The sequence below is a fragment of the Bos indicus genome, chromosome 13 (genome assembly GCF_029378745.1).
Source record: "Bos indicus isolate NIAB-ARS_2022 breed Sahiwal x Tharparkar chromosome 13, NIAB-ARS_B.indTharparkar_mat_pri_1.0, whole genome shotgun sequence".
In the NCBI taxonomy this organism is placed as follows: Eukaryota; Metazoa; Chordata; class Mammalia; order Artiodactyla; family Bovidae; genus Bos; species Bos indicus.
In genome coordinates, this window is record NC_091772.1 from 73954442 (window position 1) to 73963295 (window position 8854).

An 8854-nucleotide genomic window follows, 5' to 3' on the forward strand; every position below is an offset into this window, starting at 1 on the left:
TATACCAGTCCTCTGAAATAAATGGGGTTAATGTGAGGGCACTGACATGTAGATATGAAGACGGCTGCCTGAGGCTGTAAAGGAGGACCTGGCCTAACACACTGCTGATCACCTAGCAGTCCTTTGATTTGCTCTCATTCACCCACAGACCATCTTTCACGGGCCATGCAGTGCTCTAGGTGCTGGGATGCTTCTTGAGGACCATATTGGACAAAATTTCACCTGTAGATTCACATTCTGTGTTTTCATGAGACCACAGAGAGAGTCAAATTTGAAGACTGAAGTCACTGTTCATTTGCCCTGAGCAGACAAGCAGGACAGAGGAGCCTGGTGAGCTGCAGTCCATGGGGTGTCAAAGAGTCAGACAAGATGAAGTGATTGAGCAAACACACAAGCATAGGGAGACACAGGACAATGGAATGTGGAGAGATTACGTGTTGTACATGACTGACCCCAAATCCTCTATTTCTTCACTTCCCTCCTTCTCATCTGTTCTTACCCATCTGCTGGGATGTAAACAGATCTGTGAACATCTGTCTTTCCATAGATCCCTTCTGCAAGGTCACAAACATGAGCAGAATCTGCTTCTCTGAAGCCTTGCTCATTTTCCCTGGGCACCATTCTGGCCAGCATTCCAGGGAATGAAACTAGCAACCAGGTCTGGGGTATGTCCCAGGTCACCTCTCCTCTACAGACTGGAGGGAAAGAAGGTGAGTGCATGGAAGGGGTGGGAATACAGGTATGGAGGATGCTGCCAGCCCTCTCTGGATTTCTTCTGGGAAGTGAGCAGTTGAACTCCAGTACATTTCTTGACTCTCAAAAAGTATCAATATGTGTTCTGCTTTTAATAAAATTATCCCACCTCATTTTACAAAATCATGAATTTCATCTCTGAGACTGTCTATTCCTAGTCTCTACCTTGTCTCTAAATGCCATTTAGGATAGTTAAAATATCCAGGATCCTTATCCTGGTTTATGCCCCAGGAATCCGGAAACTCTTGAAATTTATTGTCTTTCTCTAAGTACTGAAATCTGTGAAGGATCAGACCTTAGATAGTATCTATGCACACCTGGACTCCAGAATATGCCATCATATGATTAGAAGGTTTGAATTTTCAGTCCCTGGTCTTCTGGGGGAGAGAGAATGGATACTGAGTTCCATCGAGAAATGGCCAAAGATTTAGTCAAACTGACCACTTCAAACTCAATTAAAACCCTTGAACACTGCATTCAGAGACTTTAAGAGGGGTAATAACATCAATGGTTTAAGGGAGGAGTGTCTTGAGATGGCATGGACGCTCAGAATTTCCTTCTTCCTCTTTGCCTTATGCTTCTCATCCCTTTTGCTGTCTTGGAGTTTTATTTTATTCAGTGCGGACTTTATATAAGAGGGGACCATAAGTAAAAGGTCCCCATTTCTGTGAGTGATCCTGATAAATTGTTCAGCATGGGAGTTGGGTCAAACAATATCTGAATTAACAGTCAGTTGGCCACACGTGTAAGTGACCCCAAGGCTTGTGATCAATACTTGGAAGTGTGGGCTGTCCTCAAGGATGGAGCCCTCACCATGTGGGGTCTGGGTCACCTCTGCAGATTTAGTGTCAAAAGTGAATAGACTGCTGGATGCCCAGTGGGTGTGGGGGAACTGGGTTCTGTTGGCAGAGACCCCACATGTTTGTTGTCAGGGACAAAACCCAGACTCACTGTTTTCTTCCATTTGTGTCTCAGGTGAGATCCGGGGTAAGGGGACTATAATGTGCTGAACAGAGCATTTAGAACCCCTCAGTAGTTCTCTGCATTTTCAGAATTGCCGACAGAATCAGGGACTTGATTAAATGGGTTTTAACAGATTGCATCTTGTCCTCATCCTGCCACCTACATGCTGTGTGTCCTGGGATAGTCCCATCTGCAGCTCTTTCATGAGAGCAGGGGCACCATGTTTTACAGATTTTTAGAAGGATTACCAGTCATGAGGACAAAGAATTTACACCTTTGTGATCAGTTGTGTCCATTTTCCAGCAAAAATTTTCATCTGAAAGTCTTGTCGACCTATTTTTCTCCATGACATATCGAAAAAAAAAAAAAAAAAAGCCATATGTGTCAAATAATGATCATATCCCTGTGATGAAATTAATCAGAGAGTTGCATGACAGCTGAGGGTCTTCTCTTCAGAGGCAACTGCAGGCAAAGCAAGAAATGCCATACTTTGTTGAGTTTGCTCTTGGGGCCAAAATTGCTTTCCCCAGGCTGATAGGATGTTAGTCAAGGCCGAATGCCCTTCCCCTTGCTGTTCTATCAGAGTATATTTTAATTTTCTATAATGATATACATGACTGTTGCACTCGTACGTATACATATATATATATGCCTCATTATTATAGAGATTAATAGGATTTTTACTCTATCCACTCTCTTCAATGATGATACACTTGGCATGAGTCCAAAACAGGAGAGTAATTTACTTGAGAAATACTTATCAAAATGTATCTTTTTGATTCTGAGACCATAGTTTTTTCGGTAGGGAAACAACTCTAAACAAAATATAGGAAAATAATATACACACAATAATGGAGGGAAACACACAGTAAAGAATGGGGAAAATCCTATGCCAGGTTATGATGAGTGTTGTGAAGAAAGAGAGTGATGGGGGTAAAGGTGGCTGGCAAGCATCAGAGAAAAGCTCTGTGATAAGGAGGTTTTGATCAGCTCCTTCCAAAAAAGTGCCTGAAAGTTTGAGCAGCAGCCAGGACCAGAGTGGCTGAGGCTGAGAGGGTTGAGGGGCAGGGGAGTGGACGAGATGAAACAGAGGGCCTGGGGACAAGTCATGAAGAGGCGTGTAGAATTTTAAGAATCAGAATATGACTCTCAGAAAGCTAGGGGGTCACTGAGGGACTGGTCATTGGAGCCATGGAATATGATTCACTTTGAAACAGGATGCTTGTGACTGCAGTGTGGAGAGTGACCAGTAAACTCATGAGTGGTTATAAACTCGTGGACCATTGTCTAGCTCCAGTCTTGATCAACATATGGAGAATATCCTTAATATGTATCCTTTATTCTTGTTCTATTTGCAGCTAATCATTGGCAACATGCCAATTCATATATAAATATTCAGTAATGATATGTAAATATTTACAATATTACCCTGTTTATCTGAATCCTAACAACATTAGTAATAATGTCCTACAAAGCAGGATATGAAAGAGCCTTTTCACATTCACAGCCCTGCACCCCTACCACTCTCTATTGGAAGCAAACTGGTATTTTCTTTAATTTTTAAAATTAATTTATTTTAATTGGAGGCTAACTAACTTTACAATATTGTGGTAACTTTTGCCATACATTGACAAGAATCAGCCATGAATGTGCATGTGTCCCCCCTGCCACCATCCTGAACCCGCTCCCATCTCCCTCCTCAACCCATCCCTCTGAGTTTTCACACCCCTGCATCCCTACCACTCTCAGTGCAAACAAACTGATATTTTCTGTTGTTCGCCTTTTAGACCCAGCTATAATGAACATTGTCCTATTTCATGGAGATCCTCCCATTCCTACAGCCCCGTGGCCTGACATCTGTCTGGAACTACTGTACATAGGTCCCTACAAGGCCAAAATAAGCAGACACTTCTACATTGCCAAGTCCAGGTTTTAAGAGACCTTTGTATATGGTAGCTAAACTGTTAAAATCAAAGACTACAATGGGGGCCAGGCTGTGTTAAGGCCCCAGAAGGTGATATCCTATCCTGAGTAAGACAGCAGGCAGGGCATGGGGAGAGGGCAAGGGCTAGGGGAAAAGGTGGAGCTCAGGAGGGTACACACTCCTCACAACTGCCCACAGTGACTATTTTCTTCGCTACCTCCCAGGAGAAATGGATGCAGTGTCCTCAGAAGTTATGGGCTGAGCAAGTCCTCCAGGGACCAGCTTGGCAAAAGTCAGCCCTAGAAGCACTGTCATGGTAAGTCAGCTACCTCCAGAGCAGGTCAGTAGTCTACTGAGTCCCCCACCTTGGCTTCAAAAATTCACTTCCTTCTTGGTGGTCATTGTGATCCTTAGAGGACTGTTGTTGCTCATTTTTAGGAAGGCCTAGGTCCTATCCAGGTACACAGGGTCCAGGTTTGGGGCTTCAGAGATTCAATCTGCAAGTTCCTCTCTTTTGCAGAGGTCATGGAAACTGGTCTACCCTGAGAAACTGAAGTCCAAGGAGCACCTGGTCAGGGCTGAGCTCTGACTGCTTGTGACATTATTCAACCTTTCCTTCTTGCTTCTCAACTAAACCTTCCTCGGCTGAAATCTGCCTCTTTCCTCTCTCCCATATGAGTACTTGCTTTACTTCTGTCTCAATTAGTTGGCTCTAAGCACCATGAGAGCAAATCTTCCCTTTATCCCTAGAACTTTGCACGGCTCCAGGCACAAAGGGTACAGTCCATGAATATTAAAGTACAGATGGAAACAATGCAGGAGAAAAGCTCCTCCAGTCTGGAGTGAACGTGGAGCCTGAAATCTGAATTCCTGATTCTTGCTGTAATCTTCTCCATCACTGCATCCTCACCTTCATCCTCCACCCCACCAGCACTTTGAAAGCCTTGGGAACGTGGCTGCCTGGATGCTGCCAGAGAGGCTGGGACCACCTGATATTCTTGCGAGTATGATGTGACATTCATGAAGTCATGCCCAAAATCTTTGATGCATCATCTGTGTTAATACCAAATAGATTTGCCTGGGTGGTGTTCATATGTTTGTTTGTTAGTGATTTTAAAATATCTGGTGACACTTGACAAACAGCCAAATGTCTTTCTCCTGATTTTCAGCTGTTTGTCTTCCAGAAAGTTATTTTTCCATAGCTGTAGTTCGGTATCTTCATCTCTGAAAAAGGAATAATGATAGTTAATTGATAAGATTGTTAAAGAAGAGCAAGCTATCTTTTTATCAACACTTATCATGAACCCACCTCACAGGTCACAATTTTAAATGCCCTCCAGGACAAGTGAGTAATGTGCATTTAAGTATTTGGAGTCGGGTGGAGGCAGGTGGACCATAAGAAACGCTGGGGATGATTGAAACTGGAGAGAATGTGCCCCTCCTGAAAAGAGAGCCACTCGTGTTAGCTTAGTTCAGGGTTTTGAAAGTGTGGTCCCTTAAGCAGCACCCTCAGTGCCTTGGAAACCTTGTTGATGCAGCTACTCAGGTCCCACCATGTGCTACTGAATCCAAAGTCTGGGGGTGAAGATCTCAAATCTGTGTTTAGCCAAATGGTTAAGGGATTCTGATGCTCACTCACATCGAGACCCACAGTCTTTATTAAATACCAGGACTGTAATGCCAATTGGGTTACTTGTCCTGCACTGATAGAAATTTTTTAAATTAAATCTCCCATTGTGAAGTCTTATAAATGCCTAAAATTGTAAAATCACCTCTGTGAACTTATATTACATATAGTCTAGCCAGACATGTAACCTCTAGTTTACGCTCCCTTTTAATCTCAGATATAATTTCAAAAAAAATATACCATGGGGCTTAAAAAGTCAGGTCCTCTGTGTCATGTAGCAAGAAAACAATCACCCATTACTCAGATGTGAAAGTACCTCTCCGACGGCACAGCATCTGAAATATCTAAAATCTTATCTCTGCCCCGGTGCATTCCATCCATTTGAAGATGTGGCCTTAGATAGCATGGAATTGAAGACTCCCATTATTCAGATGGAGATACTGAGGAACAGAAGCAGAGATATGACCTGGGGTCCCAGAGGGTTGGCATCACTTGTCTTCATCCAGTGTACATCCACTGTTTGTTCCTGTCCTGCAATTTCTCTAAAGAGGCCTGACTGCAGGTTTCTAATTAGAGACTACACTTACATGAGCAGGGAGCATGGAGGTGGAGTCAGAACTGGCCCATCAGGGGGCTTGCAGAACTGGGGGCGTCTAATTTTGACCAGAGTAAGGAGGACAATGGGAGAAAAAGACATACCAATGAGAGAGGAGAGGAGACAAAAGAGGAGTTTCTTTTGGGGAGAGTCTCAGCCACTCTGTGGTCTCAGATACAGACACTGAGGCAGGAAGAGGGGCAGGGCCAGAGCGCCTCCTGAATGTGAATCCTTGTTGTACCATCCGTGGGTTGTGTGTCCTGAGCAAGTGGCTTTACCTATCTGAGCCTCTCCTTTCTGCTTGACACTGTGGTATGAGAATCCCAGATATTGTAGGATTGACATGAGGCTAAATGAAATCATGCACATGGAATGTCTCAGGAGAGAGGGACTCTCCATTCACAGCGGCTTCTTTTGTGAGTCGCCTACTCCTGGTGCACATGTGTACTAAGCCAGCTTGGTATTGAGAGCTCCTGCCATTCTCAATGGTGCTCTATGTTTGTAACTACAAGTAATAAACTAGAGTGAGTGAAGGGATGGTGGGTGTGACATGTGTGCATTCTAATTTACAGCTTGCATTGCAGCAGAATGCATGTGCACAGACTCTAAGTCAGATCGCTGGGCCCAAATCCTCTCTCTACAAGCTATGATCTAAGCAAATTACTTTATTTCTTGTTATCTCAGGTACCTCCTCAGTAACACGCAGATATGTCAACAGTTTCTCCCCTTTTCTTTAAAGATTTCTTAGGATTAGATGAATTTTATGTTTCATGTGTCTAGGATAATGCCTGCTACAATGAAGAATTTAAATTTTAATTAGAGTAATTACTCATTACTGTTATTGTTACTACTACAAAGATTTTGACTTCTAGGGAGAAGGAATATATGTCTGTTGCATCCATTGCTTCCATGGCAACCACATGAGTATGCCACATGGATCTCAGGTAACACCTGAAGACACGGGGTTCTGAGAGGCTTAAACCCTCAGGCACAATGTTAGGAAAATGCAGAGCTGGTACCCAAACCGAGGTCCTATGTCCCCGTTACCACTGAGGGAGAGAGCAGGAGGAAGGGGGTGGCTATTGGTGGTCTTCCGAGGTCCCCTGATGTCCACTCAGGCAGACAGCTCTTTCCTGTTGGTGAAACCAGATGAGGGGTGACTGTTGGTACAGGTTCAGCTCCCTGCTTTCCCTCGTCCACAGAAATTAAAAGACATGGGCTTCTGTGAGTTGAATTTGGGGAGGGTTTCAGAAAGCTGGCTTTGTCTGGATGGATGATGTTTAGGAAATGGAGTAGTTCTCTGAGTATCTTAATCTTAACTTCAAGAAGGAAAGACTAGATAGAGGTTTGATCTGTACCTGGCCAAGAAATAACACTCACACAAGATAAGATGTTTGATCATATTGGTGATTTGTGTAATGTAGCTCTTTTGCTCAGTGCTCAAGCATGATTATCCAACTTTCACCAATCCAGTATGGTCTCATCTGATGTTGAAGCTTCGTAAAATGTTTATGTTGAGCAGGAGAACAGAAGGGCTGTTGGTGGTACCAGCTCAGGTCTTGGAACTCAGAGGTTGCTTTTCTCTTTCTCTATCAATCTCAAAGGATCGTGATGAGAGTGAAAGAGATGTATTTGTTAAATGCTTTGTTCAAATGTTAGCAGAGTAACCATCTACTGAATGTCAGATATGATAATAGTGATAGTAATACCACATTATTGCTGTTGTTCAGTCACGCAGGTGTGTCCCACTCTTTGCGACCCCATGGAGAGCAGCACACCAGGCCTCCCTGTCTCTCACCACCACCCAAGTTTGCCCAAGTTCATGTCCATTGCATCGGTGATGCCATCCAGTAATCTCTTCCTCTGACACCCTCTTCTTCTGCCCTCAATCTTTTCCAGCATCAAGGACTTTTCCAATGAGTTGGCTGTTCACATCAGATGATCAAAATACTGGAGCTTCAGCTTCACCATCAGACCTTCCAATGAGTATTCAGGGTTCATTTCCCTTAAGATTGACTAGTTTGATCTTGTTGCTGTCTAAGGGACCTCGGGAGTGTTCTCCAGCACCACAGTTCCAAAGCATCAATTCTTTGGCACTCTGCCTTCTTTCTGGTCCAGATCTCACAAGCATATGTGACCAATGAGAAGACCATAGACTTGACTATATGGAACTTTTTGGCAGAGTGATGTCTCTACTTTTCAACACACTGTCTAGGTTTGTCATAGCTTTGCTAAAAAGAGAGAATCTTCTTCTGATTTCACACCTGCAGTCACCAACCACAGTGATTTTAGAGCCTAATTAGGGTAAATCTGTCACTACTTACACATTTTCCCCTTCTATTTGCCATGAAATAATGGCAGATTCCATGATCTTAGCTTTTTAACTATTTAGTTGATGAAACCAGATGAGGGACAACTGTGGGTCATGCTGTGAATACATGATCAGCTCCCTGCTTCTCCTCAGTCTCTCCCCTTATTCGTTTTTTGATGCATAAACAGGGTTAGAGCCCAGGTTGACTTCACCTTCACCAGCTAAGTTCCTGCCTGGACAAATGCCTGGTAAAGTGCATGTGTCCATTCACGGGAGAAGTTGTGGCAATGGTTGTAGGAAGGTGACCTGTATCACACCTGTCATCTGAGGTAGGTGATGGGGGTCAGGGCATTGAGATCCAGGTGAGATGACTCATGCAGAAGGCTGAAATGGAGAACCTGGGCTAACACATTGCTAGTCACTTATCTGTCTTCTGATCTACTCTCAACCACTTACTTATCATCCATCACATGCCAGGCACTGCTCTAGGGGCTGGGATGATCCCTCCATCTGTCTGATCACAATCTGTGTTTACATGAGACCCACAGGCATCATCAAGTCTGAGAATTGTTCTTACTGGATATTTGACCCCTGCAGACAGAAGCAGGAGGCATGGTTAGGTAGGGAGATTACGCAATAAACAGCTCCTCCCCTTGCCCACCCCCCTCCTCATCACCTGAT